Consider the following 7,890-nt stretch of genomic DNA (forward strand, 5'->3'; position numbering starts at 1 on the left):
TTGTTATTACGAGTATGATTGTATTTATTATAATTGTATTTATTTAAAACAAGAGCAGTGCACAGATATTAATTTTAAAAGAGAAACAATGCTCAGCACATATATATAAGCTGTAGTCCCTGGGCAGGTTTAGACAGAAGAAAATGTATAAAAAATCAAACTCTTCTTTGTCATGATTGCTTTTGCCCGTAAACGTTATTAGACAGAACAGTTTAGCTTGAAATGAAGAGAGAGAGAAGGGAGGACATGCAGTAAACTGTCTGAGCCGGGATTCAAACTCACAACCCTGCGGCTGCACATGGAGCCTGGCATATGTGCTGCCACTTTAACCCCTCCATTTACAGCCTGACAATTCAATAAAGCCACAAGAGGGCGCTCCAGGGTAACACACGCCATAACTCTTTCACCAGGTTTGAACTAAATATTCATAATGATATTAATATAAACAAAAATATAAAAGCAGAAGGTTATGAAGGACTCTGCTCATGAGGACCAGGAGCTCCACTCCTTCAGTCTGGAACATTTGTACAGATTTCTTTTGCATTGAATTAGAAAACAATAACTGTATTTTAACAAAGTACACTGAAACCTAAAACACAGTGCAAAATGAATATTATATGTATTATTGTATTATTTCTCACAGATTTATAAAACATTAAAATCTATTGATAAATAACCAGATAATGTCAAGATTGTAAAAACTGAGTTAAAATAAGGCTAAAATGTTCTCGTTTGTGGTATTGGAGTTCATCACAGCTGTGTTTTTGATTTTTTTTAACATTGGTTCAATTTAATCAGAGTTTTGCCATTTCCCTTTGACAGCATCAGCAGGCGAGCTAAAAACATGTTTTCAGTGCTTTTCTTTTACCAACTATACGCTATACATTATAAATATCATTAATACATAATGCAAAATGAAATCAAGAGATTCGTCTTAAATGAGTGATAACGAAAGCTGTGACCAAATGCTAAACTCAGACAAATAAAATGGTCCTAATCTCTGATGAGGAACTCGGCGACAAACCCATTGTAGTGGCGATTTGTCCAGAAAACCATATTAAACTGACTTAAACCAAACAAATCAAAAGGCCACGAGGCAGTGTCCAGGGTTAAGCTCTGGTCTACGCAGTTAAATAATCAAATGTGACAAAGAAAAGCTTAAGTTGGTTTATTGTTCGCTTAAACACACAGTAAACACAGGGTTTTCCATCCTGCAGCCGCTGTGACCAACGGGTAAAAACCAAATGCTCACAATGTCCGCAGAGCCCCTCCCACCTTAAGCTATTGAAGATAAGATAAGATAGCCTTTATTTGTCCACACAATGGAGAAATTTCGGGGTTGCAACGCAAATAGATACAGAAGTAAAAGAACAAGTAATCACTCTTATTTACAGCAGTTACATGCACATGAATGTGACATTATTGCGTATGAGTATTGCACATGAATATGACATTATTGCGTATGAATATGACAGTATTGCACATGGGTATGACAGTATAGTGACACGTGTTCAGGGCTAAAAGTGTTTGTTGTAGAGTCTGACAGCAGCAGAAAGAAAGACCTGTGAAACGTCTCCTTCACACAGCGAGGGTGGATCAGTCTCTCACTGAAGCTGCTCTCCAGAGTGGACAGAGTGTCCTGCAGGGGACAGAGTGTCCTGCAGGGGGCGACACTCATGGTCCAGCATAGATGTGAGTTTAGCCAGGACCCTTCTGTCCCCCACCTCCTGCACCGAGTCCAGAGCACAGCCCAGGACGGAGCTTTGTCCAGCCTCTTCCTCTCTCTCTCTGATGCTGCTGCTCCAGCAGGCCACACCTACAGGAGCTGATGCCACCACAGAGTCAGAGAAGGTCTTCAGGAGTGGCCCTGTCAGGAGTGGCCCTGTCAGGAGTGGTCCTGTCACTCCAAAAGACCTGAGTCTCCTCAGGAGCCGACTCTGGCTCTTCCTGTACAGTGCGTCTGTGTTATGAGTCCAGTCCAGTTTGTGGTTCAGATGAACACCAGGTACTTGTATGAGTCACTCTCTCAATGTCCCGTCCCTGGATGTTCACTGGTGAGGGGGGCGTGGGGTGGCATCTGTGGAAATCCACCACCATCTCCTTTGTCTTTCCCGCGTTGATGAGGAGGTGGTTCGGCTGACACCAGTCCACAAAGTCCTGCGCCAGTCCTCTGTCCTCCACATCATCGTCGTCCGTGATGAGTCCGATGATGGCAGAGTCGTCAGAGAACTTCTGCAGGACACAGCTGTCCGTGTCATGTCTGAAGTCTGCAGTGTAAAGGGTGAAGAGAAAGGGTGCCCTGGGGCGCCCCCACACTGCAGGTCCCCCACACTGCAGGTCCCCACACTGCAGGTCCGAGTGTCAGACACACAGTCCCGGGCTCTCACAAACTGGGGTCGGTCTGTGAGGTAGTCCAGGATCCACTCTGCAGGTTGTACTCCACTCCAGCCGTCTCCAGCTTGTCCCTCAGGAGCTGATGGTGTTGAAGGCGCTGGAGAGATGAAAGAACAGGATCCTCACAGAGCTGCTAGGCTTCTCCAGGTGAGAGAGAGAGCGGTGCAGCAGGGAGATGACGGCGTCCTCCACTCCAATGCCAGGCCGATATGCAAACTGCAGCGGGTCCATGGCTGAGCTCACGGTGGAGCGGAGGTGGTCCAGGACCAGCTCCAGTGTCTTCATCAGATGTGACTGAGAGCCACCGGCCTGAAGCTGTTGAGGTCTTTGGTGAGCGGTGTCTTGGGCACAGGTACCAGACAGGAGGTCTTCAGACCTGTGGTACCACCTCAACTTCAGGCTCATGTTGAAGACATGCTCCATAACTCCACACAGTTCATCTGCGCAGGACTTAAGGAGCCTGGGGCTGATACCGTCAGGTCCTGCTGCCTTCCTCACTTTAATCCTCTTCAGCTCTCTCCTCACCTGTTCTGCTGTGACAGTCAGTGGATGGCAGGGGGACTATCTGCTGGGGGGATGGGTGAGTCCAGGTGAAGTGGGGAGCAGATGGGCTGAGGCGGAGGTGTGAAGAGGAACGGGTGCAGGCCATTGTCCAGCTGTGGAAGAGGGAGCATGCAGCTGTGCAGGGGGAGGGGTGGGCGATTGATCAAATCTCAGGAAGTGAGAATTTAGCTCATTCACCCACTGTAGGTCCCCCTCCGTTTGGAACAGTGTTCTCAAAACAGAAATTGATGTAGTCCGTGATGCACTCTGTGATGGTGTTGATGTCCTCCCCATGGCCGTAAAGCTCAGTCCAGACAGTGGTGCTGAAGCAGTCCCTCAGAGCCTCCTCGCTCTCAGCAGACCACATCCTCACCACACGGGGCACCACAGGCTGCCTGTGCACGATGGTTTTATACACAGGCCTCAGATGTACAAGATTGTGGTCCGAGCTGCCCAGGGGAGGGAGAGGGGAAGAAGAATAAGCCTCCTTGGTGTTGGCAAAAACAAGTCCAGTGTTTTATTGTTTCTGGTGGGGCAGGTGACATACTGGGTGTATGTGGCAGAACAGAAGAGGGAGAAGCGTGGTTAAAGTCACCAGAGACGAGGAAGAGAGCCTGTGGGTGCTGTGTCTGTGACCTGCAGGTGCAGCAGAGCAGTGTTTCACAAGCATATTCAGCATTAGCAGACGGGGCTTCGTACACTGCTACCACAATAACGTGTGAGAACTCCCGGCGCAGATAATATGGCCTCATGCTAACCGCTAACAGTTCAATGTCTTTGTTACACAGCTGTTCCTTTACTCTACAGTGACTAGGTCTGCACCACTTCTCATGAACAAACAAAGCCAAGCCTCCACCTCTTTTCTTTCCGCTCTCCCTCGTCCTGTCTGCGCGAAGGAGGTGAAAATAGTCCAAAGCGATAATATGGTCCGGCACTTCTGGGGTTAGCCAAGTCTCTGTGAGCAAAATGATGCTGGAGTCTCTATATTCCCGTTCGTACCTTATAAGACTAGCCATCTCCGCTGTATTATTCTGGAGCGACCTCACGTTTCCCATGACGATCTTTGGGAGCGGCGGTCTGAAACGGCGCTTCTTTTCCCAGAGCTTGGCACCAGCTCGCCGGCCCCTCCGTGTCTTTCTTAGGATCTCCACCGGGATGGTGTGTTTTTCTCGGGAAAAGGCTGCAGCGGCTCCGGCGCCGCCGCATAGGTAGATCAGCCGTTCCTTTGTGTATACCCGCCGGGGGAAGGGCACGAGTCCGGCACACATCGCGGCGACGGGAAAAAAAAGCAATAATCCAGCCGAATAAAGTTCGAATCAACGCGTGTCCAGCGCGTGTCGGTCTGTGCACATCCGGCAAGTGGATGTATATAATTTTTTTACAACAATACAATAAATAGGGCATAAAAAGTTTAGAAAAGGTACACGTATTGCCGAGAAGTTCGTCACGATATATCACGATATCGATATATTGAGCACAGTCCGTGTGTGTGTGTGTGTGTGTGTGTGTGTGTGTGTGTGTGTGTGTGTGTGTTATATGTGGTTTCTGTCCTGACCTGCTCGGGGACGACAGATGGAAAGTAGCCAATAGGATAATTCTGGCATATTTACATTGTATGTTCATTAATATGTCCCTTTTACGTAAATACATCTGACTGTGTACTGCACAGAATACAGTTACATTTCTAAAATGAGATGAGTGCACTGTGGTATCAGATCATTAAATTCAGGCTTTGAATTGAATTAGTGAGGAAAAAGCAAACACAGCTCTTACAGTGAGTGCTGATTTATGATCAAGGATCAATATCTTACATAACAAAAGGTTCAACAAAAACAGTCAGTTTGGATCTTGTCGTCATGTCTTCAGTGTTCAGAATATAATACTCTGATTAGGCTGAGCAAAATAATATGTCTGTTTGCCGTAACCCAACCGACTAGCCGACTAAAACATTTTTATCAGCATTTTGTTGAAAAAACGTCGAATTCTTTTATTTTTCAATTATTTCGCCGACTCACCGACCGGACTTCCCTAAACAGCCATGTCGAATATTTTTATCACGCTTGTTATCCTTATAGCAAAGATAACGCACTGTGCAAAGCATGTGCGTTGTTACGGCAGTTTCCTGTAAACAATGATCAAGTAAAGAGTAACCAGGCAATAACTTGAAGCAGAAACAGAGTCTCTCGGTCTCTCTCAAAAGGTGGAAGTTTATTCACGTGCACAGTGGATAAACACCCTCTCTCTCCCTAAGACAAGTTCGTTCTGTCCCTACCTAACTTTACAATTTACAAAGTACACCTTTTATAGGTGGTAACAAACATAACATAATCACAACCCAAATCAGCTCAAAAAGAGATAGACCAGACTATCACGTCTGTGACGGTTCCATCTCTTCAGAGGTTTAATCAAAGACCATTTCCACCGAATCCGGTCCTGACGCATTAATTGATGATTAAGAGGCGCCGGACAGTAGATATTCAGTATAATCAGGACCTCATATTCTTATCCCATCTGCACAGGAGAACAACAAAGATATTAATTCCGTGACAAGTCATGGCCTAAAACAACATTAGAATGACATGACATGACCCATTTTCTGCCATTACAATACCACTCTTTTGATTATCTTAAACCCCTGTTTAATATCATATCATCAATCAATTACCAATCAGAGAAAATATTAATTAATAATTAATAACACAACAAAAAATGAATAATAACAATAATTAGATAAATTATCACAAAAAAAATAATAATAAAAATGACCAATTTAATGATTAAAAACACTAATTAATAAAATTGAACCCTTGAAATTATTAATAAAATAATAATAAAAATAATAATAATAATAATAATAATACTAAATAGATAAAATTATTAATAAAAAATATTAATAAAGTTAACCCCAGCTCCCCCGTCCCGAGACCCCCTCCACCGGCCAGGAAAAAACTACCAAACCTCTTTGGGATAAAAGTAGAAAACCTGAGTAGGAGAAAACTACAAAACCACTTTGGGATAAAAGTAGAAACCTGGAGGAATTCCACTGTGAATGAGGCTCAGGACGGACAGGCTGATGCTGACTTCTGGAGAAAAAAAAATGCTCGATTAATTTCATCAAAATAAAGATTTCAGTCTATCTCTTGTCTTAATTTAAGTCATTACAATTTCCCTTTGAATCAGTGATTTCAAAAACAGTTTAAAAGAAATTAATAAAACTGTTAAAGTTTTATTTGCCTCCGCTCTTGTTTATACCGTTACTGGCTTAAGGTCTCATTCCCTTGATGATTAAATCATCATCTGAATCACTAATGTAGCCTGTGTCTTGCTTAGACGCGTCTCTATCTGGCCCTGGAACCTGAACAGACACATCGTGAGCAGAAACCATTTTACCAATCACTTTGAACAAACATGGGAGAACACAAGAAAACAGAATCAAGATTACCCCTACAATAATGCCAAAATTTATGAGCACGTCACGCCAGGAAGTAAGAGCCCATCCTAACACAGAAAAGGGTGAGTGGCAGTGACAGTTTCAGATTCCATGAGATTACGGAGTTTGGTCAAGTTTGCGAGTCCCTGTTGGATCGCACCCCCATCCTCATCATTAGCAGGAATGTAGGTACAGCAGCTCCCTTTTAGTAAAGCGCACACCCCCCACTGGAGGCCGTTATCTGATCCAGCACAATACGATTTTGAAGTGCTACTGCGCGAAGTGCCTGCATCTCCTCTCTCTCTGCCTCGAAAGTAGCTAATGTTATCCACTCCCACACTTGGGAACAATACAAATAGGACCTTTTTCCCCCGTTGTCCAAATTTTATGGTCATCTGGCACGTCAGACCCCCAAACAGCGTCATGAGATGCCAGATCTCTTTGTGTCCTGGGTGTGTGATGTGGTATGCTGGATATTATGTATGAATGATCTGAAGGAATCACAGCTGCGCATCGGCCCACCCGTCCCGCCGGGAGACATTCATACATGTAATATCCACAAAGAAACATGTACTCCTCTTTTGGAACGGTCCCTAAAATGTCTGGAACAGTGTAGTAAGGTGCACATGTGGTTTTGGGGCCCGCCTAAGAATTATTCAAGCGGGTGCTCAAGTGGGTGTTGTTCACCAGATAAGTGCACGGGACATACACTGTGGAACAATATAAATCAGGGATTTGCCCTACATGGAGTGGTTTGAGTTCAGATCCTGGACCGATAGATAAGGTGGATGCAATCGTCTGTGCAAAGCATGTAAATTTAGAGCCAGGTCGAATTTGGACTGGTCCAAAAAGCGGCCCTAGTTTTACATTTTTAGGAGCTCTGATGTGAATCTGAGGTCGGAACTTAATCTTGCGTGGGAGAAGAGGAATCACCGCTCTCCACGCAGACCAAACTATCCTACTCAGAAGTTTAACATTATCTCTAGAAATTAGAGTGCCAGGTAACATGTTGGATAAATTAGGCCCAGGGAGAGGGAGCACGTGTGGAGAGTTGGTTGCCATGGGCATGTGTGTACATACATAACAATCTCTCCGCTTGTGACAGTCGGCTACATATTTAGCATATCGATACCAATAGTTTAGTGTATAGACGGTGAAATGGTTATAAGTGTCTGTGAGAGACTCGATCTTGGATGTGTCGTCATAGTGCAGTGTACGAGTGTTACGGTCTACTCTGTTTTCTCTGTGGGGCCACATCCAGCTCGGCAGAGTGATAAACCATATTATTCCCAACGCCAGAACTATTGACAGACCCAGTGCATAAATCATTATTCTATAGTTCAGCAACCTGATGTTGAGCTCGACCTTTCTGTCGGTCAGATACCATTTAGAGCTCTGACGCTCCGGGGGACTCCTCCCCCCAGGAGGAGCCGGGTGAGCCTCAGGAATCATGAAGATGATGAAGACAGTATTTGTGTAGATATTACCAGACGATGCAAAAGAACGTGGAGCTTTAAACCGCG

This window comes from Eucyclogobius newberryi, unplaced genomic scaffold (genome assembly GCF_026437365.1).
Source record: "Eucyclogobius newberryi isolate DKJ021-1_F unplaced genomic scaffold, fEucNew1.0.hap1 SCAF_374, whole genome shotgun sequence".
Taxonomy (NCBI): domain Eukaryota; kingdom Metazoa; phylum Chordata; class Actinopteri; order Gobiiformes; family Gobiidae; genus Eucyclogobius; species Eucyclogobius newberryi.